Genomic DNA, 25350 nt, shown 5'->3' with positions numbered 1-25350 from the left:
TTTTTTTTCTATTTTATGAATTATATTTTTCAGATTCTTTGCCTGTCTAGTGCTTTTTGATAACTGTGATCATGGTGAATTTATTATACTGATGAGCGGCTGGTTTGTAATAAAAAAAATATATATATATATGTTTGAACTTTGTTCTGAGATGCCCCGAGGTCACATTTTAAGTGATAGAATCCCTTTGTTCTTTTTGAGGCCTGTTTTAAAATTCTGCCATAGCTACAGAAAGAACTTGGCCTAGTTATTGACTAAGCTTTTGAAGACTCCCACGCTCAGTTTATTGGGAAGCCTTTCCCCTCTGGCTGTAGGAAGTGAAGTTATTCCCAATGCCACGTGAGCTCTGGAGATGGTTTGATCTGTTTTTCTCTGGTGGTTCCTTCTCTCACATGGGATCTTCCCAACTTGCAGACCCAGATCAGTGTTCAAAAAAAGCCTTGAGCAGATTTTTGCTGCTGTCTCTGTGAAGCTCTCTCATCTGTGGCATTCTGTGCTGAAACTGCAGCCAACCTGTTCTCCCTGATTTTGGAACTCCTGTCTTCCCATCTCTGGAGGTGCCATAGAGCGCTGCATTTGGGAACTTTATCTGCATTCTGGAACTTTCTACATCTATGTGCATCCTGTAACTCCCCGCATCCGAAAACCCTTTGCATCCTGGGAACTCTCTGCATCCGGGACCTCTTTCTTGGCAGTGAAGGGACATTTTCTCAAGTAGCCCAAGTTGCCTGCTGCCCAGTGTGTGGGTTTTTAAAACAGTCATTGCATGCATTCTGTCTGCTTTCCTCAAGAGGCATGTGGTCCCTCTGTTTCCATCATGTTGGGAAACACAACTCTCATCTGTTTACTTGTAAGTTATTTTACTATAAAGTTAATTATTTGACTCCCATTTATGATACATTTTGTTTGCCCACTTTTCCATTTTCTTTTTACTTATGAAGTGTTGTTATGGCTGTATTTTTAGCTATGAAAATATTTTGATTTTTATGAGTAAAGCTGATGAACTTTAGAGGGTGCTGCTTCCGATCTATCCCTCCTAAATAATAGAATCATGAGTTGGAGCTTCCTTGTTCTGTTTGTTATTCGCTTTATCATTTACATATTTCATCCTTCTGACATTTATCTTGAAGTTAAGTAAATCCAGGAATCCAGTGTTATGGCTAGACTCTTTTCTAAAAATCACTGCTAGAACTACCTTCTCCTTAGTTTATGAAATTCAGGCGGCCCCAACTTTCACAGTGATTCAACTTATGATTTTTGCAATGTTGCAAAAGTGGTATACATTCTGTAGAAACCGCCCTCTGTAAGTTGAATTTGGTTCTTGCTCAAGGCTAGTGGAGGGCTGTAGGATCCCTTCTCCCATTGCTCACGGTCAGCCACATTCTCCAGGGGGTCAACAGTCGGCACTCCACATGTCCTGTTGCTGAACCACGATCTTCATAGATTAGGTGTATTGACGCATTTTGATCTGTGCTATTTTAGGATGGATTTATGAGGACACCCGTTGTAGGTGGAGGAGCATCTGTACTACTTTAATCATCACATGTAACCGGGTTTATTTCTGTCTTTCCTTTTTGCTGTCCTTATTAGTCTTTAATCCTGTTCCCTTCGGTATCTGGAAATTCTGAAATATCATCACCACCATCAAAACAGGAAAAACAAAATGAAGTCCATTTTCTAAAAATAAGCAACAAAATTGAAGAAAACATTTAAAAATGAATTCAGCTATGGGCAGAAACTATTAGCCATATGAACATGTGAACACAGGAAAATATAGATAAGAACTTGCTTTTGATAGGGAGATTTATTATTCCTGTGCTATCCATACTCTCTCAGTTGACCTAAAAATCCAGCCTAATTCCAACCGAAGTCCCAAGGTAATTTTTTTTCTTTTTGTCCTTTGAATAACTCAGTTTTAAAGTTTACCCAAACAAAAAATAAACCTGGAAGGAAGGCAGAGTGAGATAGGGAAGAAATTAGAAAAATCGGAATAACTGAGAGTAATGAGACGAGAATTTGTTTGACCATTAGTTAGTAAAACATAATATGAGGCTAACTTGGCAAATAATGGCCATTTGACTGTCTTCTTTCTAACGTTCTTCCATCTCATTTCATCCTTTTGCTGAATTTTACTGATGTGTGGTTAGGAAGTTTGAGTTGCTGCTGGCTGTGGTGATGAGGCCTCATGATGAAGCACAGTGCTGCCTGTCGGTTTGTGCTGTTGGAGGTAGTGAACACAGCTCAGGATCTCGCTCTGGGGCCAGGTTTACAGCATCCCCTCCAAGATCTATTCCCGAAACTCAGTGATATCACAGAAGTTACCTAAACTCTCTTTTTTCCTTCTCTCCAAATGGGAAAAATAACATCTATATCATGAGGTTTTCATAAACTAATATTTTTTCATATATGAATGCTCCACATAATCAGTGCAAAACAATTGTTTGCTGTTGTAACTTTCTACAAAGTGCTATTAGCTCTACAGCTTCTGATCTTTCGTTAATTCTGTTTTTTATTCAAGTTTTTATCTTTATGCTACCTTTATACATGCTACCTTTTGTTCAGATTAATATTCTGTTGTTCAGTTGTTTTATTATATTTTCAAACAACAAAAAAAGAAATGCTAACTTCATTATTTATCTCTTCCTCTACTGTCAATTAATTTCTGCCAGTTTCTTTCTATCAAAAAATTCATGAATGCATTTTAATTTTATTAAAAAACACAAAAAAATACCAAAAAAAGAAAAAAATAGAAATTTCTTTTTCTACTCACACTTAGATGTTTTCAGAGCCAAAAATTTGGTTTGAGTCCTATTTCTATGTATATGTGTTCATGTATTTCTACATCTACAGCTGCATTTTGCACAAGTAGATATTTTTCCGAAACTTACTAGTCTACTTTAAAATATATCTTGGTAAGATTTTCAATTTGATTTTAAAAGATGTGCTTCTTTCAAATAACTTTGTAGCAGGTTAAGTTTATATTATATTTTATTAACATCCACAGTCTGGATGCTAATTCCACTGTATAAACATTTCCACATTTATAGATGCAAGAAATATCCATGCACACAGTTCTACATACTTAGGTGTAACTATTTTTTTAAGGATAAATCTGGGAATGAAATTGTTCTAGCGAAGGGAACACTCATTGTAAGACATGATATGTAAAGTACCTACGTCCTTACCACTGCTAGAGCTCATTAACGATTTTATGTTTTGCCAATGGAATGGGTCACCAATGCTTTCTTCTTATTTAGTTCACATTTGCTGTAAACACCAGAAAGTGCATATTTTTGAGACTAGTTTGCTTTTAAATGTGTGCTGCCTTTGTATATACGCCTGCTTCCAGTTGAGCGGGTTCAGTTGGTGAAATCTGGTTTAGAGCAGTTGCTCACAGTTCACAGGGCTCTTGCTTAGTGGGTCAGCGAGTGCTTTCTTCCTGAGGGCTGCCTTCGGTCAGCAGCTACATGGTTGACTTGGCTCTAATTCCACTTTTTTAAACCATTTGAGGAGACCAGGCAGGTTCAAAATAGCTCTTGGCCTGGTGTCTCCCTGTGTTCACGCACTGCAGATCAGAACTTAAATGGATGCCTTTCTTACATATCACATTTGATCTCTGACAAAAGATTCACCTGCTGGCCAAACAACAGTGAGGCTCTTCTGCGCTCTTTTTCAACCGGGCCCCATCCCTGGGCATATTCTCCAGGACCCAAATTTAGCAAGTGACCTATCAATTAGGCTTAGCCAGACTCTGCCACCCTTGAAATCTGATCACCATCCGTACCTGGTCCAATTCCTCATTCCTCCCCACTAGGTGATAGCTGGTCATGCTGGCCTGCCTTCAGCATTTATGAAAACTATTAAGTCCGTTTAGCAAAGAATCATCCTGCTTTCTTAGTAATTTTCCAACTCTCTCCCACCTGGCACCTTGGTGATGTGTCCCCAAGTTGTTTTTACTGTATTCAGAGTGGAACCCCCCTCCCCCGCCCTCTCTCCAACTATAGAAACTGTGTAGTAGTCTTCCAGAAAAAAAAAAAAAAAAGTCTGCTTTGCTGTTCTTTTTCATTCATTCACGTGTAATTCTTTCCCAGCTCCCACAGTTAGGGTGGTGGTACCCTCAAATTCCAGCAATGCCAAGTCATGCTTGGAATCATGAAATGTGGTCCCCTTCAGTTTCTTCTGATTGGTTCCAAAAGGTCATGATATGAGATGGGGAGAGCTATGAAGTTGTCTGTCTGAGGTTGTGGTCATTTGTTAGCTAAAGACAAATCTTCAAAAATTATTTGAAAGAGATTTGTCAATGGGTATATTTGCTGGACTCCTTCCTAAAGTCTTAAGTCATTTATCATTGAGAGTCAGAGTTTGACTCTTAAGTTAGTGAGTTTTCCAGTACTTTTATTCTTTGCCAGTTCTGTGATTATGTGTACCTGGCCTAAAACAGGGAACAATGGTATTGCTTATTGACTAGGACACATCCTTAGAAATGTGTCATTAGGCAACTTGTGATCGTGTGAACATCATAGAAGGTGCTTACACAAACCGAGATGGCTGCAACATCATAGGTGACATAATCCCAGGGGACGTTCATTGTGTATGTGGTCTAACGTTGAACAAAACATTGTTATTTTTAAAAGTTAAAATATGAATGCATATATTATTACAGAACACACAACTGACTATGGAGGCTCATCTTTTCTCCATTTGGGCAATGAATTGGTCCAAGTCACCTAGTACTTTTATTGCCAGAGATAGGTTTAATTGACTTGGTACGTTGCCCAAACACTGGGATTTGGTTTTTGTTTTTAATTTAATTGACAAAAATTGTAAACATGCAAGGTAAACAATGTGTTTATTTCATAAACATATACACTGTATGGTGATTGTCACACTCAAATTAATGAACACGTTCTCTGGGTGAGACTCAAGATTGAGAAACTTCACCAACATTGATGATCCCCCTCGGGATGTTATTTAAAATAAAAATTCCTGGTTTCCAACAAGTGAGAAGTTCTGATTCAGATGGTTCAAAGTGGGGACAGAGAACCTCCAGTTTATTTTGATGGTCAACCAAGTCTGGGACTTTAGTAGTATGGATGATATAATTACTCAGATGAGAAATTTTTGCCTTGTTTTACCTGGTTCTAATTAGTGGTCACATCATTGTGTTGTGATTCCGTTTTTAATATTTTAGTAAGGAAGTCTTTGTTTTGAGAAACAATGAGGCTCAATGTAATATTGAAAGGAGTCCAGAATTTTGTATAAAGGGAACCTAAGCAGTTCCATGATTAAAGTGCAAAAGATACATCTTTTTTTGAGCTCACATGCTTTTCACTGACAACAGTTGTTAATTAGGGAAGCTAATTAAATCACAAGTGGAGAAAAATCATTTCTCAAGGTTTGAAATTGAAATTTGCCAAAAATACTGAATCCCGATAAAACCATGACCCCTATACACCATTATGACGCAGCCTGGAGCTGCTGTTGCCCCTAACACTGGATAACTATAAATATCTCCCTGAAATGCACATGGAACGTTCAACAAAGGAAGCTGCTGCCTCTCCAAGTCAGGCACTGAGAAGAACACCCCAGCTGGCAAGTGCGACGTGGTCTACCCTTCTCTTTGCCTGGATGGCTACTGATTTCAAAGAGGATGAACACAAAAATGTACTTTCAGAAACAGTCACTGATTGATGTTGTTCCACAATTTTATTGTATATTTTCATAGGGAAATAAAAATAACATTATAGTTATATGTTCTAATGTAGATGAGGTAGGAAAACCAATTTTTAAATTATTATTATTATAATTATTTTATTGTTGTCTAGATAGAGCATGTAGAATTTAGGATTCACCAAGTTAAATAGAATGGCAAAAAAATAACTGAGTCAATCAATCTAGACACAGATAAGATGGATCCTTGATTGTAAGACACTTTTTTTCTTCCAATAACTTGACCACTTAAAGTATATCACATGATTTCTGTTGTAAGCATATTATTATATAGGCATAAGTAGTATATAATCAATAGTATACAATTATACAAGTATAATTCTATTTATAAAAATATAAGTAGAAAACATAAAATAGACAAACCTCAGAACTTTCTGAATTTTTTTTCAATGGCTTGGAATGAAACTCACTGTCTTGAACATGTTAGGTAAGGGTTCTACAATTGACTACCCCAATAACTAAAGTGTTAATAAGAAAACATATTTATTGTAGATTTTTAACATATTAAATTTTTACAGATAGAATTGAGGCCCATGACATTTATATCAGAAATTCAATTTTTTTCTTTTTCTCCCCATAGAATTCCATGTGTATGTTTCTTAACTCCTATAAGCAAACACACACATGCATATGTGTGTTTATGTATGTATGCATGTACATACACAGATACATTGCATTGTTTTGTAGGCTTTTGAGCTTTTGTGTGCATGATATACTCTATGCACATGGTACAATTTATTGTTGTTCCTTAAAATTCTGTTTTTTGAAAATTGTATTTCCTGATATGCGAATCTCTGGCTTATTCATTTTGACTGTTCAATTAATTCCATTCTAAGAATATTTTGTCAGTAACAATTGATCTTTGTGTGATTTAAAATAATGTATATTTTCATTTATAAGAACTCTGTGATGTACATTTTCTTTAAGAGAGAGAGAGAGAGAGAGAGAGAGAGAGAGAGAGAGAATATTTATTTCTTAGTTTTCGGCGGACACAACACCTTTGTTTGTATGTGGTGCTGAGGATTGAACCCAGGCCACACGCATGCCTGGCAAGCGCGCTACCGCTTGAGCCACATCCCCAGCCCTGTGATGTACATTTTCATGGAAGCAAAATTGTTGCTTGTGTTATTTTATTTCAATATTCTATACCCTAATAGTGTCTGTCCTGATTTCCTACCAGTCTCTAATGTTGGTACATTCAAAATATCTTGTTGTGATTTTGGATTTATTCATTTATCTTTCAATTTCTCTCATGTTTTACAGTATATGTTTAAAGGCTATAAATACTAAGTGTGTATAGATGTGCCTAAGGTGAATACTGAGTCGATTATGTTATTTCAGTATTATTTAGTATTTTATGGCTTTTCTTTTTATAATTTATTTTGTCTATTATTAATATTGCCATATTAGGGTCTTGATTATTTATCCACCCCCTTATTATTTTTCTCTGTGTTTATGTGAGAGTCTGTACAGGGCTCCTGTAACCAACGTAATGCTCTATTTTGTACCCCAGCAAAACGTTCTCCATCTCTTTGTTGATGGACTGTGCTGCATTTCTGTTAGGAGATTCCAAGGAACCTGAGCTGCCCTGCTGTGGTGAGTTTTCTCTTGGTGTCTTTTTTCTTGCTTCCTTTGTTTTTCTTTCTGTATCTTCTTTTGGATAACGTCTTCTGTAACCCTTTCATCATTGTCTTTATGTGGCTATTTCTTGCTTTTGCTGCCTTTTAATTCTATAATGACCATTATTTTTCCTCAGCAATTTGCAGATTCTGAGCTACTGAAGTTCTGCTCAGTTGTTAAGAAGGAAGTTAGCTGTCTACATAGTGAATGGTCGTTGGTGCCGAATTTGCTCATTAATTTTGATGTTCTGCTGTTTCACGTCAATATGAAGACAATATCTAGACAGATATGGATTTAGTATTACTTGTCCTGCTTGGGACGGGGCATGAATTTTTAAGTGGAGAATTCATGACTTACATCAGTTCTGGAACATTGGCAAATAGTATTTACTCCACCTGTTGCTTCTTCTTGGTGAGTTAGGGTTCACCTTCTCATTCTGCCCTGTCCTCTAGCCTTCCAGTTTTTCCAAATTCTTGTTCTGTGATGAGATTCGGATAGATTACACAGCTCTAATTTTCATTCAATTAATTCACCCTTCAAGGATACCTACTTTGAAATTTATTACATCCATTTATTCCTTAAACTTCATTAACCAGAAGTAACCCTAGGACTCTAACTTCCTCTTCTTGGTCCAGGCCACTGTAAGGGACATGGGATCCAGGCATCCCCGTCCCCAGAAAATCTCACCTACACCAGGGTCGCCACCTATGCCGGGAGCCCCAGGGTCCTGCAGCACAGACAGTGTCAATAAGAGGACACCAGACATACAAAATAAAAAAAAAAAAGAGAGAGAGACAGAGAACATTTAATATAAATGAAAGCCACAAACAACGAAATAATTGGAGAAGTTAATATTAGTAAAGTAATTTACTTAAACATTTGTTTAAAAAGCCAAGAGTTGACAAGTCATTTAAAATGAAAAAATAAATAAATAATAAAGGCCATATATTTACAGTGAGAACAATTATAAAATGAGGTTTTTCTGGGTATAACTCTATAGAGAAAAACTTGCTAATGATGTAAAATGAATGGTTTCAAAAAAGACATGCTGTCAAAATTTTTTTTAGCTTAGAGATAGAAAAAAAAGATTTAATAGCCAAAGGATGATAGAGTTTATGTGAACATATATAGTAAATTAGATTAAAGTCCAAGATTATAATAATGGAGGAGCTTGGAAGGTGGGTGGAGGTGGGAGAAGGAGTGGGTGGGGTTGGTTAAGGGGCACTTCATCAACATTGATGACAGTTCCTCATTAAGGGAAAGCAATGCAATAAAACATTGGTAGTTGCTGCTCTGAGGCTTATGGCTAGGAGCATCATTTTCCTTGCATGTCAACCACCCCCAACTCCACACAGAATAAGAAAGAAAAAAGCCACTCGACTTTCTATAGGTTTTTGAAAACCAGTTGGTAAAATATGGCATCCCTTCCTGACAAACTCTTAGGAGTTGGATAATGGAATGAAGCATTTTAAAGAAGCAAGCAAACTGCTTTGTCATGCTAGGAGAACATTGGAGGTATTCCTGACACATTAAGAGACAGAGTGTCTGGGCTGGGGTTGTGGCTCAGTAGTAAAGCACTTGCTTCACACATGTGAGGCACTAGGTTCGATCCTCAGCACCACATAAAAATAAATAAATAAAAGTATTGTGTCCATCTACAACAAAAAATATTAAAAGAGACAGAAAGAGAAAGAGAGAGAGAGGGACACTAGTGTCACGTCTGATTATGGCTTTTATTTATTCTTCAAAATGATTCAGCACCACTCTTGGTTGGGAAGAATCCTGCTATAACTTTTCTTAACATGACTTTATTGGAACCCATGAGAATCTAGACCATTCAGGAACAGGGAGACTGAAAACCCACCTTGATATGCAGGAAACAGGTCTTGGGGATGACTTCTTGGAAATCAACCCTTAATTCATATTTGTGGCTTTTTCTCAAAACAGCAGCTTCCCCGTGGGCCTGGGAGCTCTGCCAGTGCAGCACATCCTTAGCTCTCTTGCCCCATCTCGGTGGCATCCCAGAAAAGTGGAGCTCTAAAGGGGCAGAGTCAATAGGAGTAGGACATTGGTGTCATGCAGGTATTTTTTAGGGCTTATGTCTCTACTACAGAACTCAGCACAACTCTTCAAGGAGTTGTTGATTCAGGCTCCACAGGCAGAACTGACCTGCCCTTCCTCTTCAGGTCTAAGTGAACAGTTGGAAGGAGAACACAGACTTCTGGCCAGCCCTGCCCTCTCCACCGCCCTCTTTGGAAACCACCTGGAAAAGAAGAGCCAGAGATCTGCTTGCGTTGGACCCTCTCACGCACTTTGCAGAGCCTCTGCCTCCTGCCTCCACCTCCAGACTGGTTCCCATGTCACCGTTAGCTTGTTTGGCTGTGTAGGGACAATTCCGTTGCCTCCTTCCTTCTGATATTTTGACTTCATAATCAGGATTCCGCTCTCATACAGTGAAGCCGATGATAAAGAAAAATGGTTGTAACAAGCATGAGTTATTAATAATAGCTGTAATTCAAAGACAAAAATAAAACAGAACAATGAGAGTATTCACCATTACATAATGATCACAATAACTGCTTTGATAGATAGATGACTTGTCATTGTTATGCCTGTTGTAATTAAGAGTGAGGGAATAATATCACATGAACAAACTGATGAATGAAGAGGATCAGTGGGTATTGGGGGCATGTGTATCTAGAGAGTTGTCAAAGGAGATGGCTCTTGGAGAATGGATTTCATAACCAAAATCAGCAGCACTGAATGTAACTGGTATTAATGTGCCAGGGAGGCAGCAAATTAAGTGTCTGACTTTTAATTCTCACCATAATACACGAGAAGTTTCTCGTATTGTTCCCATTCCACAGATGAAGCTACTAAGACACAGAAAAGGTTATTATTCGTCCAAAGTCACACAGATAAGTGACAGATCTTAGATTCAATGCCAGGGCCACACTTCTCAGAAAAGACTTGTATGGAATTGCTGTACCTCAAGTTTCCTGAAACCAACACTGTTTCAAGAGATGTGACATCGAGGACTTGGAAAACATACATCTGAGTCAGAAGAACAAGCTTCCTTTGGGAGAATCTGCTCCCCTCCGGAGGCAGGGCTCTCTGATTCACTACATGTTCCTGCACACCGTGGGGCCTTGGAAAGCCTTTGTGTCAGACATCTAGAGATTTTAAAGTGAGACATCTTTTTAAAAGGACATTTTCTTTGATCTACATTCTGTGTTATTTCTGCTTTCCTGTAAATTTGACCTTGACCAGAAAAGGTTGAATCTGACATCATTTGGGAACTAAACTGTGTGCGTAGGAGGAGCAGATCTGTGACACTAACAGTGACCCTTGGTGATGCGTTAGGGTGGAAATTCTAGACCTGTTACATATTAGAATAGGAAACTGCTCTTTCCCACCTCAGGAGTGCTTTATGCTTAGGGAATCAGAAGGGAGCAACTTGGAACTGGGTTTTATGACCTGCAAAACCCAGGAATCTTTGCGGATAATTGGTGAAAATGATTCATTTTGAAGCTACTAGTAGTGGCTGATTAAGATCTGGAACCCTGTGCTCATGCATGGGGAGGGAGAGCTAAAGGAGGCAAAGAGGCCTTGTGGGGGGAGTTGAAAGAAATAGTCCATGTGGGAGAGGATCAAATTCTGAATTGAAGGAAAAAGGGGAAGGGAATAAAGGGCAGATGTAAGAAGCACTACCGGGTGGTTTCCACAAGACTCCATTCTCCAGGTTCATGATGCAAACAGAGACTACTAACCAGGCAGCATTCAGGAAGAGAAAAGCAGCCAAAGACCTGCTAGGGAAGATTAATGGTAGGTGAAGTGAACCACAGACCCTCTGCCCTGTAGGGGGAGTTGCTTGGGAGCCTTGCGGTGCTGTGGGTGTGGGTTGGAGTTTGGCCTGTGTTCTGATGACTTGAATCAGCCTGGCACAACTTAACCTAACTGAGTTCACCTGAGACGCAGAGCTGAACCTCACCCACAATGAGAATTGAGTATTTGTGGAGTAAATGAATGCATGCAATGGCAGGAGGAAATGGTTTAGACATCAGAGAATCTGAGGTCAAGTACTGGCTTAGTGAAGTCACCACAGAGAAATAAATTTCTATAAAGACATGAAAATAGTCCATCTCCCACTGGGCTGTTTTGAAAAATAATGGACAAAGTGCATGGACGATGTATCACTCAACTGGTATTTAGGAAATGACCAATTACCTCTGACTCTTTTCTACGTATCTGTCATCTGTTGCTACTTTCTGCCCCCATTATCTTGGTCATCGCAACCATTAAATCCCTTCATATTTATGTTTTTCGATTTAGTTCAGATAGTCATATACCAGACACAGTGCCAAGTCCTTGTTTTAGTCAACGTTTGTATCACTGTGACCAAATTACCTGAGGAGAACAACTTAGAGGAGGGAATTTATTGGAGGCTTGAAGTTTCAGAGATTCAGTTTACAGATGGTCAGCTCCATTGTTCTGGGCCCAAGATGAGGTTCCACTTCACGGCAGAAGAACTCAGCAGAGGAAAGCTGTTCCATTAATGGCAGCAGGAGGCAGAAAGGTGGGGGAAGGAGAAGGGGCCATAGGGAAGGCAAGCCCTGAAGTGCACATTCCCAGTGCCCCACTTCCTCCAGTCATGCTCTACCAGCCTGGAGTTACCATCACTCAGCCCCTTCCAGCTAGGATAGACTGACTAGGTTACAGCTCTCGCAATCTAGTCATTGACCTCAGACTATGTCCTGGATTAGCAGGAGCTTTGGGAGGTCATCTCACCTCCTAACCATCACTGCTCTACCTCTGACCCCCCAAAAGCTCATGTCCACTTCAAATGGCAAAATGAATTTGGTTCATCTACAAGAGTCCCAAATTCTTAATAGTTCCAACATTGAGAATATCCAAGTTGAAAGTCTCCTTGGAGGCTGAAGACAAACCCTTGGCTGTGAGCTCCTGTACAAATCAAAGGTAAGTTACATGTACCTAATATCCAGGGGCACAGAGTAAGCATTCCCATTCCCAAAGGGAGGAACAGGGACATTGAAAGAAGGGATGGTGACAAAGCAAGACTGAAACCAGGTGAGCAGGCAGGGTCTGTAATTCTGGATGTAGTGTCTAAGACACATGGCAGAGAGATGTGGTCTTCAAAGGGCTTGGGCAGCTCTGTCTCTTTGGCCTTGTTGACCCAGGTGCAGATGGGCTAATTTTGGCTTGGTCTTCTCCACAGCCAGCTGCTTTGCTTGTAAGTCCATGTTATTGGCATCTTCTAATTCCCAGGGTCTCCACGCCAGCTTGGACTTAACCTTCACAACTTTACTTGTTGTGCTGTCAGGAGCAATCCATCGGACTCCAACCCTGTTATGCTTTGCCTTCCTTTGAAATCTTGGTGGAAGCCTGCATGACCCCTTAACTCTAGCAGTCTGCATTTCTGCAGAATAGGTACCATGTGGGTGATACCAATGTCTGTTGCCTGCTTGTGCAACACTTGGATCCTTGGAATCATGGCCAAAGTGACTTCTGAGTGCCTGCTGAGATCAGAATGGTTAAACAACTTCTAGCACTCCCTCTGATCTCTTCTCAAAGGATTTTTCCCTTCTACAATCTGAAGCCTGCAGTGAGTGTGGTCTTGCAAATTCCTGAGATGCTCGCCACACATCTTTCCTAGCATCACTGCTCAAAGTACTCAGTATCTCTTAGGAGACGTAATCTCTTCATTTCATGCACGTTTTCCTCAGCCCAAGCTTTACATGTACTTTTCTGGCCAATGTGCAAGTTTTTAAAAATTCTTAATTATGCTTTTTGTTCCTGATTCTCAACAGTAGATCTGGCTGAAAGTTACCAGCAATATCTATGTCACCGACTCAATGCTGAGCTGCCTTGAAATTCCCTCCATCATATTAATCAGTCCATCACTTTTAAATTCAGCCTCACATAAAGTCCCAGGACATGGAAAAAAAATGTAACCATCTTCTTTGCCAGAATTTAACATGAGTGGCCTGTGGTCCAATTCATCCTTATTACGGTATTCCAGTGAGAAGATTTCTGAGATGGCTTGGAAAGTTGTATGGACCCTCTTTATGTGTGTCCTACATTGATTTTGCCTAGTTTAATATATCATTTAAATTTAAACAACCTGCATATAAAATTAATTCATTGTAAGTGTACAGTTTAATATTTTAGTTACTCTGCGTTGTGCACTCGTCTCAATAGAATCAAACATTCGCAACACTCTGAAAGATACCCCATGTCCATTTGCAGTCAATCTGTACTCATCTTAAACACAAGTTGACTATTGATCTGTGTCTGCAATTCGCCTTTTACAGATATTGAATATAAATTGAACATAAAACATGGACTCTTTTATATATATATTTCTTTAACTGAGGTTTATTGCACTTCTTGTAGGTGTAGATCATTGCACTAATCAAATTTGAGAGATTCCTAACTGTCCTCTCTTCTCCTTCCAGGACTTCCAGGACTTCTGTTTTGCTTATGATGGTACACTTGGCTTTTATCAATGAGCCTTTTAGACACTGTTTTTTTTCCCCAAATCCATACCCTTTTCATATTAGATACTTTCTATTAATCTGTTTCTAATATTATTTATTATTTCTCCTACCAACTTAAATCTTCTGTGGAACCCCACTAACATTTTTTTCAGTTTAGGATATTTCATTTTTCAACTCCAAAATTTTCATTAGTTTCTTTTTCTTTGTATCATTTTGTATCTTTTTTTGAAATTTTGTATCTTAATTGAGAATTTCTGTTTGTTGATTCAACAGAATTGAATTTTCATCATATTTTAATTCTATTTTTTTTTGGAAGACTATACAATTTATTTTCTGTAATTAGAAAAACCTTACACCCAAAATATGGCAGTCAGTACAGATAAACAGAGACAAAACTCATTAAAAAATATTAAAGCAAAATTTGTAAGTTAAATATCAGAAAATAGATTTAAGCAGCATATTAAAGACTAATATACCACAACCAAGCAGAGTTCATCTCAGGAAGAGAGGATGCTTACAATTAAGAAATTAAAAAATATACTCTGCCACATCATCAAGCTGAATAGGAAAACAGGAATAATACTGGCTAGTATATTAAATAATATATCACAATTGGGAAGATTACAGCTTTAGTCACTAACAATGATCATGATAACGTATCCACAAACTGAAAAGACAAAACAATACATATTCCTAATAAGAAAATGAACTCTGGATAAAATATTAAGGCATATAGAAATCAATAACTTTCTTTTTTTTTTTATTTCCAAGCCCTTTTTTTCTTTTTTCTTTTTTTTTTTTTTTGCATTACAATTTTAATACACCTTTATACCACAATTTATCGTGTCTCTGTTTGTATATGAGTTATTTAATTCTTTTAACATTTGTCCTTTAGTTGTACAAGTACATTTATAGTAGCTTTTTAAAGTCTTAGTAAATCCAACAAGTAGATCCCTTGAGAGATCTAATTGAAGGGATCCATTGACTGCCCATCCCCTACCCCACCATATGCACACACAGTACCTCAGTTAAACGGTTCAGTTTCTTTTCCCCTCCATAATTTTTTGTTAATAGTTTTTCAATGATATTTTGAAGCAGGTCTGTATTCTGCTGTTTTTCCCTTAAGGGTTTTTGTAATGCTATTTGTTTGTTTGTTTAGCAACTTATCTGGGTCAAAATAATCCATCTGTGGTTACTGGTATACTGCATTTTGGCTCAGGTGATTGATCATTTTAAATTCCTATTCTGAAGCTAACTACCTAGAAGCTATGTCTGTGTCCTCCTACTTATTGATCAGCCAGAACTGTGCTCAAAGAAGTGGATGGAGCTTCTGTCCTCTGCTGATCAGTGTGTGGGTAAGGAGGCTCCATCAGAAGTTAGGTCATTTTCAAGCCAGCTAGACATCTGCCTTCCTTGGGACCATATGGCCTCTCCTACGTTACATGCGCAGCCCAGGGACAGCCAGGACAGTCTGAGTAACTTGATCCCTCCAATCTCTACTGCGCAAGCATGTGACCAGAATCAGGGATACATACTTCTCAACTATGACAACAACCTCACTCCTCCTCCTCTAGAAAGTCATTTCTACTGACATGGCCATTGGTTGCAGGCACCCCCCAGTGTTCCAGATCCGTGACCTTCCTTTGACCTTGACAGAGCGGTCTTCAGTCCTTAGAGACAGCCTGTTCTTGCAGAATCCCCACAGTGTCTGACTTAAGGCTGAACCTTCTGAGTCAGAATGTCACAGGTTACCCCTGTTGTTACTTAATATTGAACAATGTGTCAATTATTAGACTATCAAAATAGTGGTTATCGAAGTTCTTTTTACCTCCTATTTACCTTGAAATTAGAGAATTCGCTGATCTTCTCACTTGGCCATAGTCACTCTCTTTTCTATTTTTGTGACTGTTCTGTGAAGTCTAAAATTACCTCAAATAAAAAGTTTAATTAATTATGACATTCCTTCTTGCTTTTTTTCCCCCATGAAATCCTGGAAAAGAGAGCCAGCTGGGTTAATCACTTTGCATGGTGATTTATCCTCTGAATGTATGAATCTGGTGGAATTTGCTGGAACACTGGCTCTGCAGGTCATTAACAGTCCTCTGCCCTTCCCCAACTGTCAGGGAGAAAAAGGATGTTTTCTGGGCCCAGCCACCATAGAAGGAGCCACAGTGTAGTAGAATAGATCAACCTTTTGGGAAAAAATGTTGGATAAAAAATTGAGGTTAGGTAGGAGATACATAAAAGGTGGAATCAGGTATTCAATAAAGTTTTTATTTGGGAGGTTATAAGAAAGCATAGCTATAAGAAGAGCTGCTACATTCCACGGATCAATGTCCAGTTTCAGGGATACCTTGGCTCACCAAAATTCAGTAACAAGAACTGAAGAAAGGGTCCAAGGTGCCACAAGTGACCGTGACACTGCGCAGACTCACTTCCTGTCTCCTAGGAGACGAGCCCTGGCCAGCCTGTCATGAGGGGGACATGAAGAGAGCAGCTGAATAAACGAAGATGCACTAAGACGAGGCAGATTCTGATGGTGGCAGAGGGACCAGGGAGTGGGGAAATGAAGAGTGGCCCTGGACACGGGGACGGAGAAGGCGTCTGACAAACCTGCTCACTCCCCCCCCATGCCAGGGCTCCAGAAGCAAACCGGGTTGGAATCCCAGCTTGCCTACCGAAATCCGCTGTCTTCATTCTTAATGAAATCTGGGACTTTCTCATGAGCTTGACGCACAGACTAACAATGGAACTCTTACTGACAGGCTGAGCCAAGCCCGTGGTGCATGTTCAGTTTGGTTGGGAGCCAGGCTCTGTTCTATGGCATGTCCCAAAGAGCCCATATGCTCAACAAGAACTTATAGTTGGGTGATGGAGGGAGCCAGCGAACGCTCGCACACCTGTGACGTAATCCTAGGCAGTCACACCTGTGATGTCATCCTAGGCAGTCACAGGTGCCATAGATTTGTTCCCTAGGGCAGCCATAACAAAGTGTCCTCACTGAATGGCTGGAAGCCACAGAAATCCATTGCCCTATAGTCCTGGAGGTCCAGGTTCTGGAAAAAATGTACCAGGAGGGGCGTGAAAGCTACTCTGTCTCTTAATAGCTTTTGGTGACTTGAGAGCAATTTATTGGTGTTACTCGGCTCACAGCACAGCACTGCCACGTGCATTCTCTGGTATGTATCTCTGTTTTTATTTGACTCTCTTCTTAAAGGGGCTTTGATCATATTGGAAAAAGGTACCACCCTCCAATATGACCTCATTGTATTATTACATCTGCAATGACTGTTTTCAAATAAATATTGTCATCTTCTGGAAGCAAAGACTCCCAAGAATCCAGCTGCCCTCCCACCCCGATGCAGCCTCCAGTCAGGTAGGTGAGGGATGTTTAATAGCATGACATAGCAAGAGATTGTGCACAAAGGCTTCGTCAGAGCCTCTCATTCTTTCTCACCCGTTCTCCTTTTGATCAAGCTGGTATTTTGATCATTGCCACTAGCTTCTCAGAGAACCACTGCTTTTATTGCCACAGGATGAAGACGTTTTGTCTTTTCCCCTGTTCATCTGTCTATTGTCAGTTAATTTGCAGGTCCCCAAGCACCAGGAGCTTGGGGAGAGGTGGAGGCACTGGGAGGAGACCTGAATGAGGGGTCAGCTGAGTGTCAAGAAAAACTCACCGTGTGCTCTGAGCTTTCTGTCCAGACTGGTGATTCATCTCAGGTTACCAGGCTAGAAAAATCTATACCACTGGAAATAAGACAGAGGCTAAGCTGCAGGAAACTAATCTCTGAGCTGCAGGAATCTGATTATTTTAATTTAGAAATGTAGGTTATTCAAACATTTTGCTTGTCCCCTGCTTGCCTGATACAGAGCAATGATTGATCTACACAGTTTAGAGTACTTAATCCACCCTGTTATCTCATATTTGTGCACCAATTAGATTTTATAGCACAACACACCATCCCCAGACTTACAAGGTTTATCACAATAAACTTACAACAATTAATTTCTATTATTGGTCATGGGGTTATGGGGCTGTGGGATGTTTCCTCTGCTGAGGAACTAATGTGGTAGTTAGCTGTGGGCCTGGAAATCTGGGTAGATGGGTCCTTCGGTGGCAATTATCAGTGCTCTGTCACATATCTGGAGTCATCTCTCAGGACACGGTGGCTCTCCACTCTCTGCTCTCTGTCCTTCTAGCTGGCTAGCCCAGGGTTTTTCTTATGAGTTCCAAAAAATCGATCCCAAAGTGTGCAGGGTCAATCAAAGCCTGCATGCCATAGCTTCCACCACATTCTATGGGCTAAAAAAAATTAAAAATCCACAATTTTGGCCTGTGTACCACAATTTGGCAATAATCCTTGTAGATTATTTAAAAAACCAAATGTCAAGGCAAAGATTAGTTCTTTATATATTTAACAATCATGTGATGGTATTGGTACAATTTAAAGCAAGTATATTATTTCATGTAAATATCTGCTTGCATTCAGCACTGAAGGGAGAGATGTTTGTGGGTAAATGCGTGCAGAACAGCCCATTCAAGGCTTCCTTTGAAAATCCTTGCTTGAATAACACCGTGACAAGTTTATTGACAGCTTTTATTCTGAGAAAATCAGTTGGTGTTATTCCAAAAGGGTGACTTCTGTAGTTCTGTAGCAAGTTTTGAAACTTGAAAGACTCAGTTCTCTGAGTTTGTTCTTTTTTCAAAACTCATTTTGGTATTCCAGGTGCCTTGAATTTCTATACGAATTCAAAGATTGAATCCAACTGGGATTTTTGTCAGAGATAATGTGAAATGTGTGCAACAGTTTGAGAAATATTGCCTTGTTGACAAGAACATGGGGTAAGACATTTATTTAGATCATTTAAAAAATGTTTTGTAGTTTTTTCAGAGTATAAGATCTACATTTCTTTTGTTAAATATAGTATTTCATACTTGTGGATGCTACTATAAAGGGAGTTGTTTTCTTAATTCTATTTTTAGATCAATCGTTGTTAGTGTAGTGAAATACATGTTTGTTTTATTTTTTTGCATATTGATCTGCAACCTGACTGATCTTTTTTACTATTTCTAATAACTTTTTAGTGGATTCCTTAGGATTTTTTGCAGACCATATCATGCCCTTGGCAAACTGAGATACAGTTCCATCTTTTTCAACCTGGGTACTTTCTATTTCGTTTTCTTGCCTAATTCTTCTTGTAAGCACAAAATGATGGATGCATACCTCAACAGATTCAGCCAAGCCGTTTATTTATTCAGGGACTCGATCAAGCAGGCAGAGGAGGGGCTCATCTTCTGGTTAGAAAGAGGGCTGTGGGTTACAGAGGGGCCCTGAGTTTAATAGTTCACATTGAGGGTGAATTAATCATGGGAAACGGAGGCAGATTGTGTTGGTTTGGGCAGTCAGGGAAAAAGTTGTGAAAAGTCCAAAACTCATTGTCACCAGGAAAAGCTCAGAACTCGGTGTTCACACTTATCCTCTTGCTCTGGGACCCGCTCTTGTTACCCAGAGCTTCCCCATTGGCTTCTTCCAGGACTCGTTGGCAATGGGAAAGGGTAAAAGTCCAGGGCCCAGAGTTTCAGTATCTGCCTCCTCCCTTCAGGACCCACTGTGGTTGGGGAGGGGTGAGGGTTTGCTTTTGGGGGAGATGCTGGGGATAAACCCGGGAAGGGAAGAAAGTTTGCTATTTTTTCTCCAGGCCCATTATTACTGGGAAAGAATTTACGGAGAGAGGATTAATGATTGCCTTCCTCCTCCATCTTCCTCTGGGTCAGACAGTTTTGGGGGGGGTTGTTTCATTTGCCTGTCCTGGGGTAGTCATTTCCATATCCTTCAATTCTGGCTAGTACAATAGCTGAAGTACAACATTGCGTGTCAGTGGATATCCCTGCCTAGTTCCTATTTTCAGTGGGAAATTATTTAGTCTTTCACCATTAAGTATGAAGTTAGTTGTGGGTTTTACATTGATGCCTTTGTTTGTTTCCTCCCAGGAGTGAAGATTGAACCCAGGGTCAGTCTACCACTGAGCTACATCCCTGGTCCCATTTTTATTTTTTATTTTGAGTTAGGATCTGGCTAAATTGCTGATGCAGCCTCCTGCCTCAGCCTCCCAAATCACCGGGATTACAGGTATGTGCCACTACCACCAGCATTACCTTTATAAAGTTTGAGACAGTTCCCTTCCCATTCATTGAATGTCTCTAATATGGAAAGAGGATTTTTAGAGTGCTGTTTTTTGGTGTTTGTTTGCTTTTGTTTTTGTCTATGGGATTGATCCTGTAGTTTTTGTCTCATATTTAGTTGATCTGGTCTAGTACCTTAATTGATATCTGAATGTTAAACTGGTCTTTTATTCCTAGGATAAATTCCACTTGATTATGGAGAATGTTGCTAGATTCTATTTAATGTTGTTGATTTTTTTTTCTTCTTTTTTTTTTTTTTTGAGGATTATTGTGTCTGTATTTATAAAATACATTGAGCTATAATTTCTCCTCTTTTGAAGTCTGTTTTTTGTATCCAAACAATACTGGACCCATTAAACAAGTCAGGAAGTGGTCCCATCTCTTATTTTTTTGGAATCTTTTATGAAAAAAAATGATTCTACTCATTTTTTTAAGTGTTTGGTAGAGTTCACCAGTAAAGTCACCTAAGGCTTGGCCTTTCATTGTAGAAATCCAGAAATTATTAATTCAGTCTCTTTGCTTATTATAGCTTTTACTGGGTTTGTTTCAGTAATTTCTGTGTTTTGAGGAATTTGCATAATGTATCAATGTTATCTAATTTGCTGCATTTAACTGCTCATAGTGCTTTCGTATCATGCTTTTATTGATGTAAATTCAGAGGTAATGTACCTCATTTGTTCCTGACATTAATAGTATGAGTCTTGTCTCTTTTTTCCTTTATAATTATTGCTGAAGGTTTATCAACTGTGTTGAGCTTTTCAAAGAAGCAATGTTTGGTGTCATTGAGGTTCTCTATTTCTTTCCTTTTCTATAGTTGGTTATCCTCCACTGTAAACTTCATTATTTACTTGTTTGTTGATTTAGACTTTGTTGCTCTTCTTCAACCAGTGCCTCTAGGGAAAATTCGTGCGCTGGTTTAACCTCTTTTTTCTTTAATAGGGACATTTACAGCTACAAATTTTCCTGCAGTGTCATCTTTTGCTGTCTCCTGTACATCTTCACACCATGCATGATCCTCTAATTTATCTCAAAATATTTTCTAGTTTCTTTTGCAATTTGTTTCTGACTCTTTGGTTATTTAGAACTGTTGTTTCATACATATTTGTAGGTAGTTCAAATTACCTTTGGAAATGTATTTATATTGGGATCAGTCTATATTTTTAGAAAATTTTACAACTTTTACATTCATTGAGGCTTATTCTGTAGCCTGTCTGCCGCATAGCTTATTCTACAGATTGTCCATGTGCTCTTAAGAAGACTGTGCCTTCTACTTTTGCTCCACAGATGTCTCTAAGGTCCAGTTGCTTTTCAGTGTCATTCAATTGTTCTACATACTTTTTGAAATATGCTTAGTTATCCATTATTGAAAGTAGGATATTGAAGTCTGTGAAGATTATTATTGAATCCTCCATTTCTTTCTTCATTTTTGTCAAATTATGTCATACATTTTGGAACTTTGTTATTAGGTACATATATGCTTATAATAGATGTATCGTTCTGATACCTACCTAAGTTCCACCATATTGTCAACCCCCTTTACCTTCATTTATGAAACAGTGCTGTTTTCTATAAGAGCCCTGATTGAAAAATCAGTGATTAATTTTATTAGAGGCTTTCCTGTACACGATGTGATGTTTATCTCCCTGCTTTCAATTAAAAAAAAAAAAAAAAAAAAAAACTATGATGTTTCTGGATTTCAGTTCTTTGCATTTACCCCACTTAGAACTACTGCACTTCTTAAAAGTGTAAAATGATATTTTTAAAATCATATTCACTAAGATTTCAGCGATTTTTTATTTTCTGTTTTTCTTTGAGAGAGGGCTATCTTGGATTGAACCCCAGGAATACTTTTCTGAGCCACATCCTCAGCCCTTTTAATTTTTTTTATTTTGAGACAGGGTGTTGCCAAGTTGCTTGGGGCCTCACTAAATTGCCCAGGCTGACCTCAAACGTGTAATCCTCCTTTCTCAGCCTCTATGTCTCTGGCATTGCAGGTGTGCACCACCACACATAACTCAGTTGTCACTTCTAAGACTAATTTTTCTGATCCTTCTTTTTTTCTCATTCCAGTAATCCTACCACATGTTTCTTGGTATAGTCAATGTTATCCCACATTTCTCTAAGGTTCTGTTCATTCTCCTTCATACTTTTTCCTTTGTGTTCTTTAGATTTCATAGTTTCTATTAATCTGCCTGCGAGTTCATTGATTCTTACTTCTGCCAGCTCAAACCTACTGTTAAAGTTTCTTTACTAGTTTCAAAAATGTTATATTTTATATTAAAAATCTTTTTTCTTGTTTCTTTTTCTAGTTTTTGGTCATTTTATTAACACATTAGTAGCCTTTTATTCGTGGTTTCACTTCTTGTGGTTTCAGTTATCCATGATAAACTGTGGTCCAAAACACTGAATAGAAAGTTCCAGAAAAAATAATTCAAAGTTTTAAATTGTGGGCCATTCTGACTAGTGTGGTGGAACTTCATGACAACCTGTGTCATGTCCTCCTGGGATGTGAATCATGTCTGTGTTCAGTGTATCAACTCTCTGTTGTTAGATGAGTCAGCCATGAACAGGTGGGTAGGGGAATGACAGCGAAGCGCGGTAACATACAGAGAGGACACCAGACACATGCATTCAGAAAATCCATGAGTCACAGAACTGAGACCAGAGGGAGCTCCATCAGGCAGGCAAGCATCTGGAGAATGACAACTAGAATGTCCAACTTTTCCCAAGCCTAGGTCATTAAAATCCTTCAGGGGAACTATTATTCATTGAAGCAGAGAAGCTTCAAGGAAATGTAGCTTGGTGTGTCAGAATTTCCCCCAGGCAAAGTTAATTACAGTCCCTTAAGGGAACTACTGTTTGTAGACTATATCACCACCCTCTCTTGTGACCAAGTTGCCAGAACCCCTACCTTATCACTGAAGAAACCAAGTCACAATTACCCCAACCACCCCTGTGTCCAGGACAGGCAGATTTTTACAGAGAGCTTGCTGAATGCCATTCAAAGGGTAATAATCCAATTAAAGACTTTGAGAAATGAAGACAGAGAAGAGGACTCAAGACCTTGAAAACCTCAACTTCCTAAAGGGCCACATCAGCTCTGGAAATGACCTATTCAGTCTGTTTGGTGTACTTTGTGACTCACTTGAAATTCTTCCTCTGAGATGGTGGGAATCAGGAGCTGAGAACCAAACACCCACTTCAACCCCTTGGGTAGGTTCCCCCTGCAACAGGTGCTCCCCACCCACTAGTCACATCAGAGCCAGCTCCTAGATCAACTGCCGCCTATGACAATGCTTAATTTGCTTAATAAAGACCCTTTAGCACAAGAGTAGTCATGCTGGCAATCTGATACACCAAAGAGAGGAAAAAAAAAATCTATGAAACTTTTTACAGTAATTGTTGTCATTGTTCTATTTTATTTTTGTTGTTAATCTCTTACTGTGCCCAATTTATTGGTTAAATTTTATCATAGGTATTTATGTGAAAAGAAGAAAAAAATATAACATCAAACAATGCTCACCCTATCTGCAGTTTCAGACGTCAATTTGGGGTCTTGGATCACAGACCCTACAGACAGATAAGGAGATCTGGTCCATTCTCTGTTTAAGTAGACATTTTTATGACACTGTCTTTTACTTCTTTTTTAGTACAATTTTTAAAAATTCTTTGAATATGTTTATAAGGGACAACTTTGGAATCTCAGGGTAAGCTGACATCTGGGCCATTCCATGACAATTTCTATTATCTGCTTCTTCCTTTACTAGGAAGCAATTCCTGTTTTACTTTTATGCCTTTGTTGTTGTTGTTGTTGTTGTTGAAAACTAGGCATTTTAGGCAATATGACAGCAACTCTGGATAATTATGAGACCTCATCATCCGGGGCCTGTTATTGTTGATTGGATTGTATGTTTTTTGTAGGGCCATAGGGTTATTCTAGTGAGGTCACTGCCCACCATGTGAAGCCTCTGCACAGGGACATGGGTATGCACACAACAAACCCCACTCCCCTGTGGGGGTGCCAGCATTTTGAAGTGAGCTCTCTTGAAACATCTCTTCTCTCCTTACCTCTGTTTAACAGTCTCCTTTGGTTGATTTTGACCCCAGTTCCACTAATTACCAGGTGGTTGTTCTATTTTTTTGGCAATTCCCTGAAGCATAATTTGCTCTGCAGTCAATTAAATTCTGGCTCTCTGCAGGGAGAGCTTTGACACCAGGCTGAGATTTGCTCGGAGTCCACAAGGAATCTTCTGAGTTGTGTGGTTTCCTGGTTGTCTCTGGTGGACCAGCTGACACCATGGTTTAGCTCTTTGCTCTCGTGGAAAGATCAGTTTCTTTTTTAATTTCTTTTTTTAAATTTTTTGAGTTGTGGTTGGACACAATACCTTTATTTATTAATGTGGTGCTGAGGGTCGAACCCAGTGACTCATACATGTGAGGCAAGCGTGCTACCACTAAGTTATAACCACAGCCCCTGCTATTAATTTATTGACAGCAAAATCTTCCTTGATTGTGAGATAACGCTTAGGCTTGAATTTCCTTAAATCCTTTTCAAAATAATGTAGTCTCTTTAGGAAGTGCTTCAGAGCTCTGTGACTGACCTGCCTCTCTACCTGGGCAGAATCTGAGCTCCTTCCATAGGGCAGTCTGCTTGCCTCTGAGTGACACATTACTCTCTGAGCAGTGTGCTGGGCTTGGAAATGGCCTCTGATCTACTCAGCCTGTCTCTTCCAGTGTATCCTGGGATCAAGATGACCAGGTCTCCAATATTACTGACCTGTCATATGCTGAATAGAACCTCTATACTATGGGTGGGCCAGGAAGTAGGAAGGAAGCCCCTAACCTCTCCACCAACTTTCTCGAGGTATTTATCCTCTTCAATATAAAGCAGAAGGAGGAGGGGACAGATAACCTTCCAAGCCTACTGCTTTGTGGGTGAGACTACAGCCCTCAGCTGGGAGCTACCTGGAGAGACAGTCCCACCTTCCTGTCCATACCTGCTGACAGTTAATTTGGGTGATAAAGCAGACAAGAAGTGGGTTATGGCTCAAGACTCTCACACTCTTGTTATTCCCTTGGAGATTTAGTATATTTTCTTGAATAAGTGTATACTTTTTCCATTTGGTGTTGACCTGAGGACGATTTCCAAAGACTTAAGACAATGTATTTTAAAGATATTTTCCACAAGTCAGTTGATCCCACTGGACAAGATCCCATGGTTTTCCTTACACTGGTATTTTGCAAATTCACTGCCATAGATAAGCATTTTAAAAACGACAAAGGAGAGACAAAGAG

This window comes from Marmota flaviventris, chromosome 16 (assembly GCF_047511675.1).
Source record: "Marmota flaviventris isolate mMarFla1 chromosome 16, mMarFla1.hap1, whole genome shotgun sequence".
Taxonomy (NCBI): Eukaryota; Metazoa; Chordata; class Mammalia; order Rodentia; family Sciuridae; genus Marmota; species Marmota flaviventris.
The sequence above is the reverse complement of the archived record's forward strand: the minus strand, read 5'-3'. Positions refer to the sequence as shown.